This window comes from Petaurus breviceps, unplaced genomic scaffold (assembly GCF_028583685.1).
Source record: "Petaurus breviceps papuanus isolate PSGF00001 unplaced genomic scaffold, PetGlider_PUasm1.0 118, whole genome shotgun sequence".
Taxonomy (NCBI): domain Eukaryota; kingdom Metazoa; phylum Chordata; class Mammalia; order Diprotodontia; family Petauridae; genus Petaurus; species Petaurus breviceps.
Genome location: NW_027185616.1, coordinates 9,138,469 through 9,165,139, shown reverse-complemented (window position 1 = coordinate 9,165,139; position 26,671 = coordinate 9,138,469). Strand labels below are relative to the sequence as shown.

Here is a 26,671-nt window from a genome sequence, read left to right as displayed (position 1 = left end):
AATTGTTTATGGTACTGTTAGATTTCTAAAATTTTCTCATATTATGTAATTTGGTAACAATTGTATCAACTATGTTGTTAGAAAAATTATTTCTCTTATAATCTAGATGTTGTTAGATTAAGAGTTGTAATGTTAGGGGTGCTAGGTGGTACAGTGAATAGAACACCAGCCCTGGAGTCAGGAGGACCTGAGTTCAGATCCAGCGTCAGACACTTAATGCAAAAAACTAGCCATGTGACCTTGTGCAAGTCACTTAACCCCATTTGTCCTCCAAAAAGCAAAAAAAAAGAGTCTACTGTCAGAAAAAAAACTGAATGTGTTAGGAAGCTGTTGATTGATTCTATCTGACCCTGTGTTGTAATTTTGAAGTACTGTCATTTAAGAAATCATAAATTTTCAAGTTTTGTCTATATGTTAAAAGAGAAGTTTCAGCTAAAACTATTTGGCCCTCACTTATAAAAATTAAGACTGTTAACTAAGCTTTTTGGAGAATTTAATTTGTTATAGTAACTTCAGGAAAGTTTTTAAGAAAGAGAAATACTTTTATAAAGAAATGTTTTTATATTCTTTTTTTAATCAAATGCTTTATTAACTTATAGTTTACATTATTCATTTCTGCAAGATTTTGAGTTACAAATTTTCTCCTCATTTTTCCTTTACCCACCACCCCAAAACAGCCATCCCACTGGATATGTCCTCCTCCAATTTACTCTCTCTCATATCTTCTCCCATATCCCCTTAGACTTTCTAGTAGGGAACAGTGGCTCTCTATGCCCCAGTGCCTGTATATCTTATTTCCCAGTTACATGCGATATAATATTAATAATTATATCTATACATATATATATATATATATTTTAAACATTTGATTTTAAAACTTTGAATTCCAGATTCATTCCCTTCCTCCCTTGTCACCCACCCTTACTGGGAAGATAAGAAATTCAATATATGTTGTACATGTGTAGCTATGCAAAACATTTGCATAGTGGATATATTGTAAAAGACTGACTATATTTCCTTCCCACCTGTCCCACCTCCCACTTGTTCTGTTCTCTACTTTGATCCTGTCCCTTTTCAAAAGTGGGTGCTTCCAACTTCCCTCCCCCCTAGCCTTCCCTCCCTTCCGTCATCCCCCTTCTCATCCCCTTCCCCCCTACTTCTGTAGGGTGAGATACCCTATTTAGTGTGTATGTTATTCCCTCCCTAAGCCAAATTCATTGAGAATAAGATTGACCTCCTGTTCTTCCCCTCCATTGTAACAATTTTCCCTTGCCTCTTCTATATGAGATAGTTTACTCCATTCTGTCTCTCCCCATCTCCTCTCATTATATTCCTCTCTCACCTCTTAATTTCACCTTTTAAGCATCATCTCTTCCTATTAAATTGGTCCTGTGCCCTCTATCTATGTATACCTGTACACATATATATACACACATTCACATATGAATTCATATGCCCATATACCCTCTTATATAGACATATATATGTATGTAAATATAAATATACATTTCTATTCCCTTCAATTATTCTCATACTGAGAAAAGTTTCATAAGTTACAATTATCATTTTCCCATGTAGGAATGTAAATAGCTCAACTTTGATAGGTTCCTTATGATTTCTTTTCCCTGTTTACCTTCTCATGCTTCTCTTGCTTCTTGTATCTGAATGTCAAATTTTCTACTCAACTCTGGTTTTTTCAGCAAGAAGGCTTGAAAGTCCTCTATTCCACTGAATGACCATATTTTCCCCTGAAACATGATACTCACTTTTGCTGGGTAGGTGATTCTTGGTTTTAATCCCAGCTCCTTTGACCTCCAGAATATCATATTCCAAGCCCTTTGATCCTTCAGTATAGAAGCTACCAGATCCTGTGTTATCCTGATTGTGTTTCCACAATATTCAAATTGTTTCTTCCTGGCTGCTTGGAATATTTTCTCCTTGATCTGGGAGTCTCGGAACCTGGCTATAATATTCCTAGGAGTTTTCTTTTGGGGATATTTTTCAGGAGGTGATTGGTGGATTCTTTCAACTTCTATTTTGCCTTCTGGTTCTAAAACACCAGGGCAATTTTCCTTGAGAATTTCTTGAAGGATGATTTCTAGGTTCTTTTTTTGATCATGGCTTTCAGGTAGTCCAATAATTTTTAAATTGTCTCTCCAGGATCTATTTTCCAGGTCAATGGTTTTCCCAATGAGATATTTCACATTGCCTTCTAATTTTTCATTTGTTTGGATCTGTTTAATAGTATCTTGATTTCTCATAAATTCACTAGCTTCCATTTGCTCCAATCTAATTTTGAAGGAATGATTCTCCTTAGTGAGCTTTTGAGATTCTTTTTCCATCTGGCAAGTTCGGCTTTTCAAGGCATTCTTCTCCTCATTGCCTTTTTGAGCCTCTTTTGATATTTGAGTTAGTCTATTTTTTAAGATGTTATTTTCTTCAGGCAGCTTGTTGACTCTCATTTCATAATTTTCTTGCATCATTCTCATTTTTCTTCCCAATTTTTCCTCCACTTCTTTTATTTGGTTTTCAAAAACCTTCTTAAGGTCCTCTATGGCCTGTAACCAGCTCATATTTGTCTTGGAAGCTTTTGGTGCAGGAGTTCTGACTTTGTTGTCTTCCTCCTGTTCCATGCTTTGATCCTTTTTGTCCCCAAAATAGGAGTGTAAAGTTGGATTGTTCTGCTTGCTTTGCTTCCTTTGCCTGCTCATGTTGCCACTCAATTACTTGACTTTTGAGCTTTTTGCCACAGTAGGACTCTGCTACCAGACAGGGAAGCTTTGTCCCAAATTGCTGGGGTTTTCTCAGCTGCCAAAGGTATTAGTTGGGTGCCCTCTCTGAAGCCTCCACATGCTCTGGCAAGCTGGTCACATACCTCAGGACCTTCACCCTAGACTGAAATCCAGATCCAAGCAGGTTAAAGCCAGAGCAATTATGCCTCAGATTGGTTGTTTGGTCCCCCTACAATATACAGGCTAGGAACTGAAGTTGCCACATGGTGGTGGCTGCACGGCTGGGGCACCTCAGTGGATTCTCCCTCCAGGGGATAAAGGCTGGACCTCACTCCCAAACTACTGGATCCCAAAATCCACACTGCATTGACCTCTCACTTTGTCCTTAGCCTCTATGTGTTGATAATTCTGAAAACTGCCACAGCTGCTGGTGATCTGAAGTCCCTCCAGCTGACGGCTGGTCAGGCCCGGCCTGAGGCTAAAACCTCAGGCTTGAGTGGTGTTGGGCTTGACTCCCAACATGCTGTGCTGGCCACTTGTTGCCAGCCTGCCAGGCTGTCCTCAGTGGGAGGTTAGCTTCTCTGTGTCATTTTGTGGGTTCTGTCGCTCCAAAGTTTGTTCAGAGTCACCTTTTACATGAATTGGAGGAGGTGGAAGCAGGATCCCTGAGGAAGTCCTGTTTCTACTCTGCTTTCTTGACTCCACCCCCTATAAAGAAATGTTTTCCAAAATCATTTGTGTGGTTTTTAAAAGGCCTACCAAATTTCCATTTGCAAGCTCATTTGTTGTAGTAATAATTTGGTATTAATGACAATTATGTCCAAATCTACTGTGAATTTTGAGTGTTATTCTTAAATTTTCCTTGAACTGGCCTTAAATGGGTCCTTTCACAGAAAGAAGAGTCAGAGTCAGGAGCCCAATGAGAGGTAATGAACTTTAAGTGGGAAAGATCTTGTTGTTTAGATTCAAATTCATTCCATGGCCTAGTAAGGGTTAGAATTATTGTTTGAACTTATCACATGTATAAGATTCAATTCCTGAAGTGTGTCATTGTTTCAGATTGAGTATGGTTAGGGAAGGATAGCTTGAGAAACAGATGCAAATCTATTAAGAGCAGTAACTTCTGAACTATCTTGTGTTATCTTAATGGGAAATTTGATTTTATATATGTTTGTTATTTAATCAGGAACTAGTACATATGTAGGAATGTATCTAAACTACTTAGGGCTCACCTTGAAAATGTTCCCATTGTTAATTTTTTTCCTTTTTTTTGGAGAAGCTATTGGGGTTAAATGACTTGCCAAAGGTCATACAGCTAGTAAGTGTTAAGTGTCTGAAGCCAGATTTGAACTCAGGTCTTCCTGACTCCAGGGCCGGTGCTCTATTCACTGTGCCCCCTAGCCACCCCAGATGTTCCCATTATTTAAGGGATTCTTGAGAGCAGCAGTATTTTTCTGTGACAATAATGACAAACATGAAACTGATTATTACAACTTGTATTCAATACCTTTTGGGACTGTTAACTGACTGTGAGTCTGTCCAGGTATGGTATATCAAAGAATTCTTTTGTGCCACTGATCCATGATGCTAGCAACCCTGTGGGATCTGTGAAATGCATCTATGAACTGCAGAGCGTGTTCTCATGGGAGAACTCTGCATGAATTGAGGTAGGATTCTCCTGACTTCATTTACCCAATTTGAATATTCCCCCTGGCAGATGATAAGCCTGGCTCAATGCAATTGGCCGTCTATGTAACTTCTGCCTGGAACTGACATGAAGTTAGGGAACCATTGTTCCCTTGCTATGGTTATGTCCCTATTCTTTTGTGGCAAATTTCTAGAATCAAGAAGTTTTGTAAGCACAATATCCAATCTATTAAATAATAGATTGATACTGGAACATCTGAGGTTACAACAGTAAGATGCAAATATAAGATTGAGCTATTTAGCCTAGAATTTTAGGCCAAACAACTAATTAAGTATTTAGCCTTGATATCTATTACTATTTATATATCCTGTGTAAGTTAGGGTTCTTAAATTCCTCACTATAGGGATGATTATATATAATGTAGCATGTATTATTATATATATTATAGTATAGTATACATATCATTATATATACTAGTATATATACTATATATTGTAGTATAGTATATATTATTATATATAGTATATATTATATATATACTATGTACAGATTACATATAGTATAGTATCCCAATATAGGGATGATTAGGTTAAGGACTTGTGAAACCAGGATATTATTCTGTTATTCAGTACAATTAGTTAAATTTAGAAGAAGAATGTTTATGATCTAGCTTGTGAATGTCTGAAAAGAAGCATCCACTTTAATTAGGGTTATTTATTTGAATATGGCTAGAAGTTGGAATTATTTTATTATAAATAACTTACTCGATATGTACTGTGTTAAAATTGATTACTCAATGTATTTATGTGTGTATTGGAGTCTGTTATTAATTCCTTAATGGAATCTCAATCCTCCTGATGAATAATAAATTAATGGAAAGTATAAAAACTAGGTTCTAATTTTTCTTTCTTTTTTTTTTTTAATTTGAGTTTCTTAGATATATCAACATGACAATTGGCCAAGGTTCCAATTTTGATTTAATAATAATAGAGACATAAGGTTTGAGTTAACTTTCGTTATTTGACCTGGTTATTGGCAAGGTAACTTAAAATTGTGTTGAGATCAATTTTGTAGGAGATTTTAACAGAAAGCAGGTCTCTACAAGGAGTCTCAAAGAGGACAATCTGCTGGAAACCGCTTAAACTACACTCCAATAAGAAAACTTCATCAGATGTCTCAAACACCAGACAGCTGTATGAGATGAGACTTCTGAGTCTTAAATGGACAATTTACTTATTGTTTACTTTTTCCTTTGTGTCTTTGTATCTGTATAGTCTATTTACTTACAAAGGGGACTGCCCCCTTAGCTTTGTCAGTATGTTGATCAATTTTTCTCCTATCCCCCTTCCCATATTGTTATACATTTTAAGTCCCCAAACCCCTTGATGAAGTGTTGACCATATCAGTTAGTGATTCATTGAGAAGGCTATGCCTCCCATTAGAACCAGATGGGGGGATGTGAAAAATTATTTTCCTTAGTAATCATTATTTTGGAGACTCAGAGCTTCCCCATCCCCCTTTACCCAATCTAATGGTTCTATTCCTACCCATTGGGTTGCCTAGACAGGTCTGGGAAAATGTTACTTCCTCCCTATTGTCAAGACAGGTGACATGGAAATTGATGTCTCTTTGACCAGGATTAAGGGACCTAAGTCATGTACTCTAGACTTTCATTTTACTATAGCCCACTTCCCAGTGTGTTGACCAGTAAGTGTTGATTGGCACCCCTTGGGAACACCTACTCTTCAAAGGGCATATAACTCTGTTCCCCCAACCCCCAAACTGAGCTAGTTCTGGACTGTAGCTCCCATGCAATGCCTGTTGCCAGCTTGTGAGAGAAATTAAAAATGTGGACATTGACCTAACTTGCTTGTCTCTTTCTTAGAACAAACACTGTGAGAGGTTGACAGTCTCTACTCAGGATGGATGAGGTGATGAAAATAGACAAGTCAAAGGTAGAACTACCCAACTCAATTTTCTATCTTGTTTTCTTTGCTAAGGAGAATGACCCTTGGACTCTAAAGGAAAGAACAAAAATGATTGATAGGGAATTAATACCCAAGTGGAGAAGAGTAGATTGGGGGAGGGAAGGGAGAGATTTGAGAACCATGTTTAGGTTTTTGGATGACTGTCACTGGAAAAGGGATTAGGCTTGTACAGTCTGGCCCTGGAGGGTAGAACCGGAAGCAATGGGAGTTGAAAAGGGGCAGATTTATACTCAATGTAGGGAAAATCTTTCTAACAGTTAGAGCTAACCAAAGATTTGGTTGCCACAGAAGTATTTGTCCACTGAAGATCTTCAAATACAGACTGGATGACCATTTGTCAGGCATATGTGCTATTGTGGGGATTCCATTTTAATATTACTTGCACTAGCTGGCTACTCACAAGTCTGGGAATCTATGAAGATAAGTAGAGAGATGGTAAGAAATTACCAAGCTGTCCTACATAAGCAGAAGTCAGCAGGGACAGACTGAATTTTATCCATATCCATGAATAATCACCAGATGTACTTGCTAAACTGCAGTCAATTGTTGTTAAAAGACTTTGGGTAAGAGTATTGGTTTGATTTTCCAGAATAGGGTAGGAAATAATCTTCTGAAAGCTATAGATCAATGAGCTTGACTTTGATTCCTGGCAAAATTCTTGGATATATTATTAAAAGGATGGCTAATGAACATACAGAAAAGGAATCAGTGATCACAAAGAGCCAACATGATTTCATCAAGAACTTTACCTGTTTAAAAAGACTTTACCAAGTCTTTACCTGTGTCAACAAAGTTACTAGGTTGGTAGATCAGGGGAATGCTGAGGTCTCTCATGCTACTCTTGTGGAAAAGATGGAAAGATGTGGGCTAATTGATAGTATGGTTAGAGGGGAAGACTGGGCCCCAAGCATTAAGTAATCAATGTCAACTCAAAGGAATTTCTTTAGTAGAGTAACCCAGGATTATCATTTTAGCAATGATTTGGATTAAGGTATAGACAGCATATTTGTCAAATTTACACATAACAGCTATCTTGGAAAGAAAGTTAACTTGGGATCCAAAAATTTCCAGGCATGCTAGAATATCTGGCTGATTCTAATAAGATGAAAAATAACATCCTACATTTGGATTTCAAAGTTGGGTTTCAGAAATACAAGATAGTGTCATGTGTAAAAAGTTCAAGAGACATAATTTCTGGGTAATTAATCATTCTATTAATTATGGCTAGTGATTAATTAATAAGAGGATTGGTCATTTGGCCATCTCTGTGAAACAGAGATGGATCATGAAGGCTTCTTGATACTTATATGCCTTTGGAAGAGTAGGTGTTCCCTAGGTGCGAACCATATCGTATAGGTGACGATCAACTCTGATTGGTTAACAATTAATGAGAAGAATGAATATTATAATGAAAGGAGGACCTATTCTAATGAGGGGTTGGGAGACTTGACTGATTATATCACTTGTATTCCCAGACTACCTCCAGCCTTGGACAATCTACCTGAGGTTACTAAAGTAGGTGATACTGCCCCCTACAGGACACTGGAATGATCCAGGGGGTGGTAGTAGCCTTGGGTGTAATTGACGGTGCTGAATAAAAATAAGAGGGCAGTGGAAGTATAAGGAAAGAAAAGAAGATAAGAAAATTTTGAAAATCCATTTGTACATGTTTCATCTGTAGTATAACAGTTAAAGTCATTATTTTCTAAATAAACACACAAAATCAAGTTATAACCAATCAGTGGTCAAGTCTGCTGACAGGTCTTAACAAGCAAGTGTTGACAGGAGAGTATGTTGTGCATTGTTGGGAAGTTCAGCATGTATCAGCAGGAATATATGTGTGTAATGAATTGTTTACAATACAATACTACATACAGTTACATGATGCTATATAGTGTCATCAAAATTTCAATGCAGGAAAAAACCCCACAAATTTATAATAAATTATTAAATTTAGGGGTGGCTAGGTGTTGCAGTAAATAGAGCACCAGCCCTGGAGTTAGGAGGACCTGAGTTCAAATCCGGCCTCAGACACTTAACACTTACTAGCCATGTGACCTAGGGCAAGTCACTTAACCCCAACTGCCCTACCTTCTCCCCTCTAAAAAAGCAAAAAAAAATTATTATTATTAAATTTATAATGTATCATTAAAAAAAAAACTTAAAATCTTTTCAAATGATGCAAATTAAAAAACACATTAAAGGGTTAATGACAGTAGATTTTTTGGGGGGGGAGTGCTGAGTAATTTTTTTTTAAAAGGGGTGGTAGGCCAAAGTTTGTGAGCCTCTGATCTAGTCAAAGGATCTATCCCTTACCCCAATCCAAGCCTGAGTAGAACACAATGGGCATCCCCACTTGGGTGGAGTCTGATCAAGATTGAGGAGAAAGTTAAATCTAATCTCATCATTAGCCTTATTCTGATTTGACCTAGTAGAGAATGAGGAAATATGAAGGGGAAAAAAATTCTGGATCTCCCCAATAGAAAATGGTTATTAATATGAAATAATCATTTCTCTCAGTAAAGAAGTCTAATTAGATAGTGATCCATCTGAAAAAGATCTGGGGATTTTGTGGCATGTAAATTCACAAAATGCATTGTAAGCTATGCCATGCAAAAAAGCTAATGTGATGTTACATTGCATCAAGAGAGTAATAATATCCAGGACAGGTTTTTTGATAGTCCTGCTATAATATGCCCTGGCCAGACCATAGGTGAAATATTGTGTTTAATCCCTGCATTTTAGGAACATCATTGATCAACAGGAGAGTATCCAGAGTAGGCCTCAAGATGATACCATATATACAGGTCAGCGGAACAAGACATTTAGCTTGGAGAAGAAACAATCGAGAAGACTTTAGAGGGAAATGATAGTTGTTTTCTAGTATTTGTAGGGCTGTCAAGTGTAAGAGGTAATAGTCTAGCTTTGTATGGCACCAAAGGGCATAGTTAGGAGTAATGGGCAGGAATTATAGCAAGGCAGATATTGTCTCAAAGCAGCCAAACACTAGATTATTGCTATCTCAAAAGGGAATGGATTACTTTATGAGGTAATGGGTTCCCATTGAGTCAGTAAGCATAATATCAAGTACCTACTATGTTCCAGGTACTATGCTTAAGTGCTGGGCACACACACACACACACACACACACACACACACACACACACACGGCAAAAGACAGTCCCTGCTCTCAAGATCCTACTTCCTTTCTCCCATCCACCTCTCTTCTCCCAACTCTTTTCAGTCCTTAATAGAATTCTACTGGTTTTTATTTTAATTGTGGAAACAAGGTAGGTGGAGTTCAAGGGTCTTTAAAGAACAATCCTGAAACTAGGGGGAAAAAACCAATCCATGGAGACATTCTTTTGTTTTTTTCTGCAAATAAGAAAAAAGAGAATTTCTATAAAGAGAATTCTTTTCATCTGCATTGTATTGCTTGCATGGGGACACACGCACACAGCCCCACTCAACTGAGTTAGAGTTTTGGAAATGATTGTTAGTAATAATATCTTTTTCTTGGGCCCTACTAGCCTTTGCTTGCCCTAACCTTCCCCCCACCCCAAGCTCCCACCCCCTTGGAGTTCCCCCCATCCTCAGCCCCCAAACTATCTGATTTCAGGCTATCTGGCACTGCTGCCTGTAAATGTGAAAAGGGCAGAGGATTTCCTGGGATTTCTCCCCACCTCCCCAACAGGAAGGAATTCATGACTGCTTCAGTTTTGAATAGCATTTAGACAGATTCTTTATTTTATGTCTTACATGAGCAATCTGGGTTTCCCTCATCAATTGTTAGTGTTAGTTACACCCCCACCAGATGCATCCAGTTGCAAAAGTGTGGAAGCAGAGATTTGGGCTCAGCCCCCCTGGGTATATTACATCATCTGCTGTCTCTAAAGCATTAGGCTTTGTATTTTACTCAGAGCCCCAGTTCCCAATCTCTTCCCTAAATAGCCTGGAAGTTCCTTTGCACATGAGATTTTCTTCAAACAAATGGTATTTTTCTAGAGCTCCCTTCCTTCTTTGCAGAGGTGGTGGACTGTGGGTGTGGGACATTGAATGTTCTCTCAGACTTGATACATTAGTTTTGCTGAACTGCTTTTATTTCCCTCTTTCTTATTCTTCGTTACAAATAGCTTTCTGGGCAGGGGAGGAGAACAGGATATATTTAGATATGAAAACAAAAGATAGAAATAATCTTTAAGGTGGCATTTTACAAATCTAAGCCATTGTCTTACAGATTCAGCAAGTTAGAGCTACAAAGAGCCTTCTAATTCAAACCCTCCATTTTGCAAATAAGGAAACTGAGGACTAGAGAGGTTCCATGACTTAGTAAATGTCTCATAACAAATTAGTGATAAAACATAAAGCCAAAGTCTTACGTCATGACTAAGAATTTTGGCCACTGCGGTAAATTCAGGCGAATGAGGTTGGCAGGGGGTGTTTAGACAGTGCATGGTTGAGAAGGCCTAGAAAAGAAATTGAGGAAGAGTGAGACCAAGGAATTTGAAGGAAGCAGGGGTTGAAGGGGCAAAGACTTTGAGTCAGGGGCTGAATTTATTAGGGGAAGAGGGAGAATGACCTCGAGGCCCCTACATGAGATCAACAAGGATCCTAGGATGGAGTAAACTTTTTTTTTGGAGAGGTAAAGGCAAGGCAATTGAGGTTAAATGACTTGCCCAAGGTCACACAGCTAGTAAGTGTGTCAAGTGTCTGAGGCTGGATTTGAACTCAGGTCATCCTGACTCCAGGGCTGGTGCTCTATTCACTGCCCTACCTAGCTGCCCCTAAACTTTTTTTAAAATAGTATTTTGTTTTTTTTCCAATCACATGTAAAGACAATTTTTAAAATATTCATTCTTTATAAAATTTTCAATTCCAAAGTTTCCCCCTCTCTTCCCTTCCCTCCCTCAAGATGGTAAAGCAATTTGATATAGATCATATACATATATATATATATGCAATTACGTAAAACATGTTTCCATATTAGTCATGTTGTAAAAGAAGAAACAGAACAAAAGGGGAAAAACCATGAAAAAAAATAAAGAAAGTGAAAAATGCTTCAATCTGCATTCAAACTAGGATGGTTGCTGGGTAATGGATCTGAAAGTGGCAGTGGGGACCAGGGCATCTGCCAACTCTTCCTCTTGGCCCTGGGTGTCAGGGAAGTGGCCTTGGAAAAAATGCCAAGAAATGTGGCTTCTGAAGGAGAAAGGTATCCTTCAATAAGCTCTAGAAGACGGAAGGATTGTGAGAAGAAAAGGCACTTAAACATTACAGTGACCAGAATACCAAGTCCTCAAGTCAGGAAGATATGAGTTCAAATCTAGCCTCAGACACTTACTAGCTGTGTGACCTTGGGCAAGTCACTTAACATATGTTTGCTTCAGCTTCCTCATCTGTAAAATGGAGTTAATAATACCATTTACCTCCCAGGGCTGTTGTGAGTTTCAAATTAGAAAATAATTATAAAATACATAACATAGTGCCTAGTACATAGTAGACTCTATATAAATATTAGCCCCCCTTTTTTGCTTTAAATAGTATTTTATCTTTTCCCACATTTACATATAAAAAAATTTTAGCCTTCATTTTTATAAGATTTTGAGTTCCAAATTTTTCTCCCTCCCTCCCCTCTCCTCTTCTAAAAATAGTAGGCAGTTTGATGTAGTTCATATATATACTATCATGTAAAACATATTTCCATAGTCATCACAGTTGTAGAAGAAGAAACAGATTAAAAGGGGAAAAAGAACCACGAGAAAGAATAAATTAAGTGAAGAAAATATGCTTCAATTTGCATTTAGAGTTCATTAGTTTTTTTGTTTTTTTTTTTTTGCTTTTTGGAAGGCAACTGGGGTTGTGACTTGTCCAAGGTCACACAGCTAGTTTTTGTGTTAAGTGTCTGAGGCTGATTTGAAGTCTGGACTTCCTGACTCCAGGGCCAGTGCTCTATTCACTGTACCACCTAGCCACCCCTAAGAGCCCATTAGTTCTTTATCTGGATATGGATAGCATTTTCTTTTGTGAGTCTTTTGTACTTGTCTTGATCATTGTATTTCTGAGAAAAGCTGAGTCATTTGTAGCTAGTCATTACACAATGTTGCTAATACTCTGTGCAGTGTTTTCTTGGTTCTGCTCATTTCCCTTTGTATCAGTTTGCACGTCTTTCTGGGTGTTCTGAAATCTGGCTGTTTATCATGTCTTATTGTACAATAGTATTCCATTCCATTCACATGCCATTGTTCAGCCATTCCCCAATTGATGGGCATCCCCTCAATTTACCACCATGAATAGGGCTATTATAAATGTTTCTTTAGGTCCTTTTCCCTTTCTTGTGTGATCTCTTTGGGATACAGACCCAGTAGTGGTATTGTTGGATCAAAGGGTGTGTATAATTTGACTGCCCTTTGGGCATAGTTTCAAATTGCTCTCCAGAATGGCTGGATCAGTTCTCAACTCCACCAATAATGCATTAATGTTCCAATTTTCCCACATCCTCTCCAACATTTATCATTTTCCTTTTTTGTCATATTAGTCAATCTGATTACTGTGAGGTGCTATTTCAGTTGTTTTAATTTGCATTTCTCTAATTAAATATTAGCTTTTCTTATTATGATTGAAGAGGAGTTTGATGACAAGAGAGGAGGGATTGTAGATTTAGTGCTAGACAGAACCTTGGAGGTTATTTAGTTCAGTGGTATCAAACTAAAAAAGAAATAGGGACCACCAATCCAGTGCATAACAATCCCTAAATCTTATATATGTTTTGTTGTATTTTTATTTGTTTTGTTAAATATTTCCCAATTACATTTTAATCCAGTTTGGGCTGTACTCAGCAGTGTTGTGGGCACATGGGGCAGTGTGTCTGACACCTCTGATGTAAGTCGATCTTTGTCTTTTTACAGATGTGGAATCTGAGGTCCAGAGTACTTGCAAGTTGCTAGAAGTCACTCATGTTATGTGGCAGAACCAGAATTCAAATCCCTTACTTCTGCTTCCAAATCTAATGCATTTCCCACTGGATCACAATCGCAGAGGGCAAGGTTGCAGAAAGACAGGGCAGAAGAGGATGGGCACTGAGGAGAAGAAGGGTGGAGTTTCCAATGGATGGGGGGGGGGCAGTGGTTCGTACTACACTTGCTGCTGATCTAGGTACCTTCAAGGGAAGTGTGATCTGAGCCCGAATAATGGGAGGGAGTGGGGATAAGAAGCTTCCAATACTTTTGTTCTTTTTTTTTTTTTAATTTTTAATTAATTAATTTATTTATTAAAGCAATTGGGGTTAAGTAACTTGCTCAAGGTTACACGGCCAGTTATTTCTGGGTGTGGTGCTGAGTATCTGAGCCCGGATTTGATCCAGGTCATCCCAACACTGGAGCCGGTGCTCTTACTCGCTGAGCCACCTGGCCGCCCCTAAGCAATTGGGGTTAAGTAACTTGCTCAAGGTTACACGACCAGATGTTCCTGGGTGGGTGCTAAGTGTCTGAGCCCGGGACTCGATCTCCAGGTCTTCTCAACACTGGAGCCGGTGCTCCTACTCACTGTGCTACCTGGCCGCCCCATACTATTGTTCTTTAAGAAATTATGAGCAGTCAGATTTCAGAAAAACCTGGCAAGACTTACATGAACCAATGCTGAGTGAAGTGAGTAGATCCAGAACACTGTAGACAGTAACAGCAACATTGCCCGATGATCAGCTTTGATAGAATTAGCTCTTCTCAGCAATCTAACAAGGATCTAAGATTCAGGATGGAAAATGCCATCCACATTCAGAGAAAGAACTATGGAGTCTGAATGCAGATCGAAGCATGCTATTTTTTCTCTTTTTTGTTTTTTCTTTCTTGTGGTTTTTCTCTTTTGTTGTGATTTTTCTTTCACAACACGACTAATGTGGAAATATGTTTAATATGATTGTACATGTATAGTCTGTATCAGTTTGCTTGCCGTCTTGGGGTGGGGGGAGGGAGGGAGAAAAACATTTGGAACTCAAATTTCTATAAAAGTGAATATTAAGAAAAAGTCATTTATCCTTAAAAGAAAAAAAGGAATGTTCAGCTCCTTGAGGGAAGCTACCATATTTCTTCCTTTCTTTGTATCCCCAGTGTATGAGTACAGTGCCTTAATAAATTCTTGTTAACTGACCAAAAAAAAAAAGCAGCATTCTGTACCATCCTGTTGGGAAGGTGGGTCTAGGATGGGGTTTTTAAGGAGGTGATATGAGTGAAGGACACATACATAGTAGCCCTGGACTGGGGCTCTTGTTAATAGCACAACCCTGGGGCGGCCAGGTATCACAGCGAGTAAGAGGACCGGCCCCAGAGTCTGGATGACCTGGGATCGAATCCGGGCTCAGACACTTAGCACCTACCCAGAAGCACCTGGCCGTGTAACCTTGAGCAAGTTACTTAACCCCGCTTTAAAAAAAAAAGATAGTACAACCCTGAGGAGGAGGAAGCATAAATGTCAGGCCCTGGGTAAAAGTCCTTGCTACCCCATACGAATTCTAGCTCCAATACAAATTCCCTGATTCCCAGCCTAGTATTTTTTTTTTTCTAGCATACCACATTGCTTCCTGGGTTCTCTTTAGGACTCTCCACACAGTGCCTCTCATGTTGCTTCTAGGTAAGGTCTACATAGCACAATTGCAGTATCTGAGTTATTTGAGCCTAAAATCCTGCTCATACCCAAATTACCCAGAGAATGGAGGGAAAAGATGGTCTAAGGGTTTGAGATATTGTTTGGTTGACCATATGGGATGTTTAGGAAAGACTAGCACCTCTAGTTTGAGGCCTTGCTAAGCCCTTTTCAGGGCTCAATCACCTTTGATGTCCTGTCACCTAACTCTCACCTGTGGCTCCAAGAAGCTGTAGTTATGTACAGTGGCCACACCTTGGTAAACTTTCTCCTGGCTAACCAGATTGAGGGTATCCAATTGACCTCAAACTTGTTGGTAAGTTAGGGGGGTGTCTACCCCAAGCCTGTGAAGACTTCTCCTGGTGGCATAGGCAGATGAGAACAATTTGTTCCAGTGGCCAAGAAGGATGACTTAAGCAGTTGCTGTGAAGTGTTTAGAGCTTAGTCAGACATTGAAGATGCCAAGGTCATCCACTGTGTCCTGGGACTTCTGACTTTTGTCCTGCCACTGGACTTTGATGACTCTAGAAGAGAGAGTGAGGCTTATGCATTTGTGCAATTCTACCTCACTTAAATCCAATTTACTCTCAAGTCAAGATATCACCCCTTGATGTCATTGGTCCTCTTTGAAACAAAGGACAAACAACATGTTGGCCCCATTGCCCAAAATTACAGGATAATTACATTGAGTCTGACCCATGTTTGAGAGTTTGTGTGGCCTTCTGTCTCTCTATGAGCAATTCTCAATATGAGATTAAATATGGACCCCAAACTGGCTAATAGCAATTACAGTTCATCCTAGTTCTCTCTTAAGTTTCTCTGCCACAATGACCAGGTAGCTTTTATGAGAGGCTGATCACTCTTTTAGAGGCAGCTAGGTGGTTCAGTGGACAGAGCTCTGGGCCCAGAGTCAGGAAGACCAGAGTTTAAATCTGGCCTCAAACACTTCTAGCTCTCTAACCTTGGGCAAAGCACTTAACCTCTATTTATCTTAATCCACTGGAGGAAAAAAATGGCAAACCACTCCAGTATCTTTGCCAAGAAAACCTCATGGACAGTATGTTCCATAGGGTCATGAAAAGTCACACACAACTGAACAATAACAACAATTACTTCTTTACATCTTTCAGAAATGGATCTTTATAACCAAAATATGTCAGGGCAGTAGGGATAGGATCTCAAAATTGAAAAAGAAAAAAAATGAAGTCTTTGGTCTGGGGACCATCCTTTGATAGCATTTGATTGAATAAAGATTCATTCTAAACTAAAATTATTCAAATTACAGATCTGAATTGTTCTCTAAAATCTTACTTCAATCTATCCTCTCTTCCTTTGTCCTCTGTTTTGAGGAGAATATTAAAATCCATGCAGAGAATATAAAGGGTAGCAGAGAGAGAAAAAGTGGAGAGTCATCAGAACCATACAGAGGCATAAATAGCAATTTTGGAACCCTGGGCAAAGGACACAAAGCATGCCTGGGATGAGCAGCACAAAACAGCCCTTGAGAACAGTTTTTAAGACAAATACATTTTGGGGAAGAACTAACAAAGGATGTGGGAAGAGACTGGGACACAGAGAAGTCACCGTGTTAAAGCTCAAACTTAAAACTTCAGCCTACGGAAGGGAATGGAGGAGGGTGGGATAGAATAAGGGAAGAGTTCTCTTGGGTTGCAGTTACCAGGGGACATGAGGGAAGTCATTATCTTATGTTGTGGTTTGGGCAGCTAGGTGTCACAGTTGATTGACTGCTAGGGTTGAGATCAGGAAGACTGATTTAAAATGAGTAAAAATCTGGCCTCAGGTACTTATTAGCTATGAGACCTTGGGCAAGTCACTGTATGCCCAAGCAAGGTGGGATTTTTTCTTGTTTTCTTTTTGGAGTTTAGTTTGCCAGGCTCAGGCTAAATTGTAAACATCTAAAGGATTAATCTCTTTTGAACCCCGATAATTTACAGTCGTGCTGAGTCATGGAGGTTTCATGCCCTCTGGCTCTGAGCCAGTCAGGGGCCAAGTTTTTGTTCTATATTCTAGGAGGTTGCATGTTGCTTTGGGGGCTTGCTCATGAGGACCTTTTGATTCCTTGGACTGGACTCTCAGTAGTCATTGGATAAGAGTCACCCCACTATTCAGATGTTGGTGCTCTTCTGGTCTGGGTCTGGTGGTGATGTAGGTGGTTGTATTATTCTGTTTAGACAGTTGGAGCCCTGTCTATTAGGGTCTTTCTTGGACTACTTATCTGTCTGTTAATTAAAGTAAGATAATTAACCTTTAAAGCTGTCTTTCCTTTAGAAAAGCAGATCAAAGAACCTGTGCTAGCGGCCCACCCTGTGTGCTAGTGTGGTTGCTACTACAGTCACTTAACCCTAATTGTCTCAGTTTCCTTATCTGTGAAAAATGATCTGGAGAAGGAAATGACAAACCACTCCAATATCTTTGCCGAGAAAATCCCAAATGGGGTCATGAAGAGTCAGACACAACTGAACAACAACAATAGCAAGAATATTTAGTGGGGGACGGATGAGATAGGACAAGGGAAGAGTTCACTTGGTCGCAATTATCAGGGGCATGATCATCTTATAGCTTCCTACTAAATATTCTTGCTAATCAGACACTAAACTAATTTCTTGTGCTTCTAAAGAACCCAAGAGTTTTCAGGATCCTTCAAAAGCTGGTACCCTGGGACAAAGCTCCAATTGCCTTAACCTAGTTAAAGTTCTAGAACCAGATAAGTCAATGTCCAGTTCTATTAATGCCATGGTCTTTTAAATTCACAAGGCCTAGATATAAATTGCTTCCCAGATTAGCTCTGAGTAGTTTCTCTTCTTTGATACGATTTTGATCTTATTAATTTTTAGATCTTCCCTCTACTATTTCAAACTTATCCTGGGTGACTCTTGTCCATGTTCCCCCAACATAAAAATAATAGCTAGCATTTATATGATGCTTTAAGGTTGCAAAGAGCTTTACAAGTATTGTCTCATTTAATCCTCACTATTATTACCCCCATTTTACAGATGAGGAAACTGGGCAGAAGTTAAGACACTTGTCCAGGGTTGCATAGCTAGCAATTGACTCAATTCTTCCAGACTCCAGGCCCAGCATTCTATTGCACCCTCAACATGTTGGAAGCCTTTCTCCAGTTCTTTTGATATCTTAAGTATACCAATGGAGCATGATGGCTGTTTATCAGTCTTCCTTCTCTTTTATCACATGACTGGACTTGCTTTTTAAAAAATTTTTTTTCATCTGTTTCTGTTCATCCTTCTGTATCCTTTGTACATCTTCTCTTATGTAATTCTTGATTGATAACATTACAGTTTAATCATACCTACCATATGTCTGTTATTTTTTATATCCTTATATATGTAAATGTTGCCTGCCCTGTGTGATAGTAATGGAATGTGGAGATTCCCCTGTATTGGGCTTGGTTTTCAAATTGATTGTATTAAAACCCAGAGCTTGTTAATCCCACCTGTGGGATGGACTTTTTGATGTGAAAAGAAAGTCCTGACTGGGAGGAGCTGGTGACGTAGATTTGGAGAGACAAGAGAGAGGCGGAAGTTCTTTTTGGAAGCAGCACCTCGTGTAGGGGGAGAGACTAAGAGATTGCTGGTGGCCGCTTTGAATTGCCCTGGACTTTTGAGACCTGCCTCCTGAGCTGCCAAGGACTGAGGAGACATGGCTGTTTTGCTGGTACTTTGTCTGTCTGTTTTGATGTTATTTTGCCAGATTTGTCCACTGGTGAAAGACTGTCCTGTTGAAGAAGTCCTGGAACCTGGCATTTGGTTAAGAAGGCCTGAGACTGTCCTGCAGACAGAGAGTGAATACTGTCCACTGGTGAGGGACAGTACTGTTGTTGCAGGGGTCTGGAGACTGTCCGGCAGACAGAATGAATACTGTCCACTGGTGAAGGACAGTGCTGTTGTTGCAGGGGTCTGGGAGCCTTTCTGTTGGTTCAGAAGCCCTGAAGAAGGATTTTCTTGTTGTATGTTTACAGAAATCCTGGGAGAGGGCTTTGCTAATGTGTTCAGGGGTTCTAGGACTGTTCTACAGACAGAGGATAAATTCATGAAGGGACTGGCAATGTATCTTATGGCCTTGCTAAGCCTTGTCTTCCCAGGAACTAAGATTGCTGAGAACTTGCCTCGTGTCAAGATGAAGAAAAGACCTCCATTTGGGTATTAAGTGCGGTGTTTAAACTTGATGTAACTCTGGGGTAGATTCAATTGTGATCCAGGGGTGGGGAACTTTTGACCTTTTTGTGTTCTATGGTTGAGCAAATGAATGTATTTTACTTATGTTTGGAAACTAATCTGCATTTGAGAAGAGGGGCTTTGTGGTGGACTTACTTAAGGTATAGCCTAGGGGTGGAGAAGTATTTGGAACAGAGACTTTGTAATTGATTGAATGATTGGAAAGTCCTGGGGTGGGGTAGGCCTTGGAGATGATTTAATCACACTTAGTAAATGCTGTATTTTGAATGATGTCATGTTTTGATCTTCTCTGTTCTGGGTTTGTTACTGAATAAAATAGAGAGCACCTATGCTGGTATTTTGAACCTGGGAAGTTGCCTTTGCTTGATATTACATTACACCCTGTTAGAATATGGGTTCTTTGAGGATAGGAACTATTTCATTTGGTCCTTGTATCCCTGGCATAACAAAGTATTTGGCACATAGTAGGTACATTAATAAATTGGTTATCCTTTGTTCTTAAAGACACCACATACAGTGTGTCTGACTGTAGCTGATCAGACCAATACCAGCTCAGAAGGCTCTACCCCAGGTTGGGCACAAATAGTTCCTATGATTATTTGGAGTGGAAGGCTTGAGGGTTTGGGTTTGAGGTCCATTGGTTACCCTTAACCTGCTTTAGCCTGTCTACTGAAATGATTTTACCCGGGTGTGGCTGCTGTGCATGCTATAGCTTCTTGGAGTTGGGTGGCAGAGAGACGCCAAAGGAGGATGAGTGTCCCTGAAAAGGGCTCACAGTCCTCACGCCAGAGACATCCGTACACCTCACACGAATAAATATTTATTCATTGAAGATTGCTCCTTGGACGACCTTCAACTTCGATTCCTTAGTCTATGGTATACCACAACTCAAAGTCATACAGTGTCACTAATAAAATATTGTTGTTAAAATTTTTTAAAGGAAATATCACTTCTAGGGCTGTATCCGAAAGAGATCGTAAAAATGGGAAAAGGACCCACATGTACAAAAATATTTATAGCAGCTCTTTTTGGGGTGACCAAGAACTGGACATTGAGGGGATGCCCATCTGTTGGGGAATGGCTGAACATGTTGTGGTATATGAATGTAATGAAATACTATTGTGCTGTAAGAAATTATGGGCAAGGGGTGGACACGGTGGCACAGTGAATAGAGCACTGGCCCTGGAATCAGGAGGACCCGAGTTCAAATGCAATCTCAGACACCATGACCTTGGGCAAGTCACTTAACCCCAGTTGCCTTGCCTTCCCTCCTCCAAAAAAGAAAAAAATGATGAACAGGTGGAAAAACCTGGAAAGACTTATATGAACTGATGCTGAATGAAGTGAACAGAACCAGGAGAACCCTGTACACAGTTACAGCCACAGTGTCTGATGACTGACTTTGATAGACTTGGCCCTTCTCAGCAATGCAAGGACCTAAAACAATTCCAAAGGACTCATGATGGAAAATGCCATCCACATCCAGAGAAAGAACTATGGAGTCTGAATACAGAACGAAGAAGACTATTTTCTTTTTCTTTCTCATGGTTCCTCCTATTCATTCTAATTCTTCTACAACATGACTAATATGGAAATGTTTAATAGGAATGTATGTGTAGAGCCTATATCAGATTGCATGCCATCTTGGGGAGGGAGGAGGAGAGGCGGGGGAGAAAATTTAAAACTTATGGAAGTGTATGTTGAAAACCAAAAATAAATAAATTAACTTAAAAAATTTAAAGAGTATTTCATGGTTAAGATAGGAATTTGTTTTGCCTGACTATGCATATTAACTTTGAGGATTTTGTCTTTCTTTTCTTCTTTTAATAGAGAGAGGGCATAGGAAGAGAAAATAAATGCTTGTTAGTTGGGAAACATTGCAATGGATTTTTCTGTTTTGAAAGATTAGTCCTTTGTTTCAGGGAAAAACTCAGGATTGTTTTTGTTGTCATTTTAGTCATGTCCAACCATTCTGCCCCCAGTTGTGGTTTTCTTGGTGAAGATATGGGAGCGGTTTACCATTTCCTTCTCCAGCTCATTTTACAGATGAAGAAACTGAAGCAAACAGGGTTAAGTGACTTGTCCAGGGTCACACAGCTAGTAAGTATCTGAGGCCAGATTTAAACTCAGTTCTTCCTGATTCTAAGTCAGGTACTCTTATCTGCTTTGCCACCTACCTATCCTTTAGGGGCATGAAAATAACTAGATGATTTCTACCAGGTCATCCAGTCCACTATCCTCTGTCTTTTTAGTTCTCAGCCACGCTTATTGCCCATCTCCATTGTCTGCTCCCTCCCTCTGCTCCCCCCCCCTCTGTTTTCCTCTTGTCTTATTGGCCTTTGGGAACTAACTGGGAATTGGAAGGCTCCTGCAGCTGCAAAGTCTATGTTACAAGGAGGTCAAAACAACCACTCCCACAAGGCCTATGCAAGCTAGAGAGCTTTCATAACACATTTGTCCCTTCCCCATTGAACGTGCTTCCTTTCCTATTTATTCACATTAGGAGTTGCTGCATGAGAAGCCTCAGCCTGCTGGACAGGATTGGGTAGCCAAAGTATTGCTGAAGGTTTTTTGGAGGAGATACATCTCTCCTGAAGTTAAAAATCAAAACCATCCTCCTGGATAAACAATCAAGAAATTGCAGCCCAGGTCTATACTGTTGAAGAAGTAAGTAAAAGTGCTGTCAAGATCCTTATTATGCTTTTGATGACCTGGGTTAAAGCTCATTTTTATCCACCCTAATTACAATCCCAGGACCAGATAAGTCAGTACCTAGTTCTGAGGAAAGATCATCTCACTAGCACAAGTTTCAGTTAATGCTCCTGTAGTTTATGTCCTCGGGGATTAAGTGTAAATTGCTTCCCAGGTGAGTTCTAAGCAACTTCCATATTTTGATGGTTATATGAGCTCATCCGTGTTGATATGACTCATCTGTGTTTTTGACAGACCCTTTTGTGGAAAATTTATATAAGGACATGGACAAGATAGATGGGAAGCCAAATTTCATTGGTCATTGGGAGCTGCTTTGATCTGAATCATTTGTGGCAGAAGAGACAGGGCCATAAATCAAGGCATTGTAAGCCTTTCTCAAAATTTGTCTAACTTACAGGTCCCCCTAATCTTCATAGGCAAATATCTGTCTACAATGCAATTTGCTTGCCAATTCAAAAATCCTCCAAATTCTTCAAGTACAATGACTTTCATTTCCTCTTTGCCTTTTTAGGTTCTTGTCCAAGTCAAACTTGGACCAGGGAGCATTTAAGAGCTACAGGTGAAGAAAGGATGCCATTTGCTTACCATTTTATCAGACCTCTTTTTCTTCATGTCGATTAACCTTTCACAATTTTGTAGCAGCCAAAATTCATTGGGAACTTGACTTCTAATTCCCTGTTTGGCCTAAGAGCTACGGTATTGCCAAACAGATATTGAATGGCGAGACCAGTTGTCTTTTGTCTAGACCAGATGATTGGGGGTAGATGCTTGATTATTTCCATTTTGTCTCTGTAGCCCTAGGATATCATGAATTTAAAACATCTTCATTTAAAATAAATCAAAGACTTGGGTAAAGAAATATGATCGCTAAGAAACAATTTTGTTCCCATGCTTTTTATAAGCGTGATGAACAGAAGGGCTTTTGATTTCTGGGGCTGAACTGACATCTGCTGGTGTGCACATCAAAATTCAGAGACCAACTAGCTCTACTGAAAGTAGAGAAAAACGTACTTCTAATTATTGTTGAAGATTAAATATTTCCGGCTGGAGCGCCATAGCTTTTCCTTCGGCTTCCAGTCTTAACCTATATATGCACATATATTTTAGAAGCTTAGTGGTGAGTACATTTCACATTCTTGGCAGAGAGCCTGGGAGGGCAGGTTATAAAAGAAAACAGGAATTTCTTTCTTAGGGAAATGAGGATAGGCATCACTTCTTTTCCCAAGAGGGCTTCCCCTCCCCTCCTTCCAGGAGAGACCATTGTACGAATGTAAGGAAAGAAAGATCTATTTCAGCCTTTGGTTCCTCATGGGGAGAAGGTGTCCCCTTCCTCCCTTCTGGCTAATATTTTTTGCTTCAGGCCTGTTCTAGGATTGGCTTAATAGTGGGTGTTTCCTTTCCTTTATCCTCTTCCTCCTCTAGCAGTTAAGAAATGTGCCCTTTCCAGATGTTTCAGTTGTGGTTCTCCACCTATTCTGGAACCACCCCAGTGATGGTTGGCTATCAGATCCCTTGGCAAATTACTGTGGGTTGTATTAGGTATTATCAAACCAGAAATGATTATCTCTCTGCACTGGGGGAAAGGAGGATCATATTTCAAGGGGAATTTGCTCATTTATCTATCAGTGGCCTAGCTGCTTCCTGACAAAATGGTTCTTGGGAAAGTGGAAACATTTCTGTTGAATTAATTAAAAGGCAGTTGTTAAGCATTTACTATCTGCACATTTTAATACTAGGAAACAAGAAATATAGGTGCTGAAATAGAAAGAAGGCTGGACTGGAAGTCAGGAAGACCTGAGTTTGAATCCTGCCTCAGATACTAAGTAGGTGTGTGATTTTGGGCAAGTAACCTAAGCAATTTCAGCCTCAGTTTCCTTCTCTGTAAAATGGAATAAATAATAATACTTACCTCACAGGGCTGTTGTGAGGCTCAAGTAAGACATGTAACATATTGGGTTATTTTAGCCTTATGCTAAAGGGGCTCCCTAGCTCACCCCTCACTCACATCATTGAGTCAGGTCGCCCAAAGCTAGGCTAGCTGTATCTCACCTTTAAGGGTCCTCGGGGTACCACGGAGAGGTTGGGAGTGTCTTTCTGATGCCATTGGCTAGAGCTCCTCTTCCAGTGTATTTTCCCCAATATTACAGTTGACTTGGATTTAAGGGAGGCAGGGCTGTGCAAGGTCACCAGCCACACTTTCTCCTCCAGAGCCATCTGGGTCCAGGGGCCAGATATTCATCAGGACGACTGGAGATGGCCCAGGATGCAATGGGAGACCCTGGCCCTTTTAGCTTAAGGTCTTTTCAGGTTCTCACTTTGAGAACATTTCCCTGATGTCATGGTCCTCTTTGAGAATGAAGAACAAACATGACCTGTGAGTGAGTAGTAGCTTCTCCCCTCCCCTCCTTTCCCCTCTCCTCTGCAATGGGAGACCCATCTCTCAGCTCCCCACTGCTCCTTCCCCTCCCTTCTCTCTCCTCCCCTCTGCTCCTCCTTCCTCTCCCCTGTCCTTCCTTACCTTGGGGTGCTCTGCCCCGGGGAACGGACATGTTGATAACAAAAAGCTGCCTTTTGTCCTTTGGGTCTACTGCCTCAATTTCTTTCTCAAAGACCAGGCCTTTAACCCAATTCACTCTGGAGGTCATAGATTGGACTATAGGTCCCTGCCCTCCTGGTACAGAGTGAATGTAAGTACTAAATAGTAACTGCTTTTGGCCAGGAAGCCTGAGGGGCTCTCCTCCCAGTTTGATTTTTTAAAAATTTTATTAAATGGGCCATCCCTTGAGGAACTGCTTAAAGACATTCACTGAATATCTTACCTCACTCAAAGTGAGTACTGAAAACACCTTAGTCTAAAAGGGCCAGGGTCTCCCATTGCATCCTGGGCCATCTCCAGTCCTCCTGATGAATATCTGGCCACTGGACCCAGATGGCTCTGGTGGAAAAGGTGAGGCTGGTGACCTTGCACAGCCCTCCCTCCCTCCAATCCAAGTCAACTGCAAGTCATGTCATCATTTCCATGATGTCACGGTCCTCTTCGAGAATGCAGGACAGACAGAACAACCCTAATATTAAATATCAATTAACACTTCAGTATCATTTAGCCAATTAATATCAATTAACTTTTATAAAGGATTATTTACTAAGAAGATACAACAAGAACAGCACTATCCTATGAGTAAATTCAACCTTAAAGCAGTTGCTCCAGAGCATTCTTCCCACCTAGTTCTTCCAGGTTTGGCATGCCCAATAAACAGAGTCACTTCTTGCAACATCTTGGCTATAGGGCCAGGGTTCTACTTGCCCCTGTGGGCTGTGCTGGTATACTGAGCTCTGGGACAGACCTCTGGGCTCTCCTATCACTTAAAAATCGCAAGGTCACAGTGCAGTTTGTTTAAGCTCCAACAATTTCTTCACGTAAGACAGAGAAGAACAGACATAATAGAGACATAGGCAGTACCAGGAGTATGTGCTTTTGGCATGGGTGGGAAGAGTCACATGCCACAAGGCTGGCATATTTCTCTCAGCAATGCCAGGCTGGTGAGCTTGAGCTTTTATGGAGATTGCAGGTGAGAAAGGTCGTCTCCCCCCACAAGTCCACAGCAGCTCTTCTCTGTTGATGGATACCAAGGAAAGAGAAAAGGCCGAAGTGTTCCCAAGGAAATCGTGCATACTTTCTCTGTTCTGGCTCACCAGCCAATCAAAAGCCCATTTTTTTTTACCATGAGGTTAGTAGATCAGAAACAGCCATAGAATGGTGACACATATTTCAAAGTAGAGAATCCACTTAGCATACATTGCCCCCAATAACTCCCTCAGGGCACCTGTGAAGGGCTGTACATTGACTTCTCAAATGAAGACTAGATCTTAGGCCCACCTCCAAAAAGCCTGAAAGGATAATGGGTTATTTCCATAATATAGACAGAAGCTTCTTAGTTTCAGGGCAGTGTGAGAGAGAAATTCTCAGCAAGAAGATTGAATGAAATACATCTTAAGAAATCGAGAGATAGAGATGATTATGGAAGACAACATAGATGATTTAGATTACGTGTGAAGTGAAGTTAAATTGGTTTATAGGGACCATCCCACGGAACATGCTCAGAGTTTCCATTCATTGTCCTGATTGACCAGGTGGGACCTTTGGGACTCATTCCCAGCCATGTGTGATTCAAGCACTGTATTCTGAAATGCCAAAACAAATCTTGTCTTTTGAGCCAAAATAACTGATCACTCAGTGTACATCTAAAAGGGAGTGACTGGTGCTTCATGTTCCCTCCTCCTTTCTGTCTGTGAATCCTATCAGGACTGTTTCTTGCTGCTTCCGATGAGGGGTATGGCTTAAGAGCTTTTGTTCCAGTTTTCTTCCTTGGCCTCTATAAGGCTGTGAACACATGCTATCTAAAGTACATGTCTTGCCTCGATATGCCTGAGCCTCTGTTTGGGCTAACTCTTTTGTGTTTATTCTATTCTGACCTTTGTTGAACAAATATCTCTTGGAGGCGATTGAGTACTTTTCCTACTCCAGTCTTTTTGGGGAAACCCTAGATGTAAGCCACAACCCAAGCAATGAGTAAAATCATCCCAGGATGTCAAAATGAGAACTTAATAAGACCAAGTATAATAAGAACAGGGAGACTAACTGCCCTCTCATTGGAGGCTAATACTGAACTTGGTATAAGCCTGGGTATAGAATGTGGACTAGAATAGTACCCCAGTCCCTGTGGTCTCTAACCTTAAAACTAT

At 40.1% G+C, this 26,671-nt stretch overlaps 1 long non-coding RNA gene across 1 annotated transcript in view; it reads left to right on the top strand.

Annotated features, from left to right (window-relative positions):
* Window positions 1-22,787, top strand: part of LOC138159621 (uncharacterized) — a 46,465-nt gene extending 23,678 nt beyond the window's left edge. Inside the window, exons 2-4 of the long non-coding RNA XR_011167928.1 lie at window positions 21,174-21,316; window positions 21,720-21,883; window positions 22,440-22,787. This is a non-coding gene — a long non-coding RNA (uncharacterized lncRNA). The remainder of the gene's footprint in view (window positions 1-21,173; window positions 21,317-21,719; window positions 21,884-22,439) is intronic.
* Window positions 22,788-26,671: the final 3,884 nt, after the last annotated feature.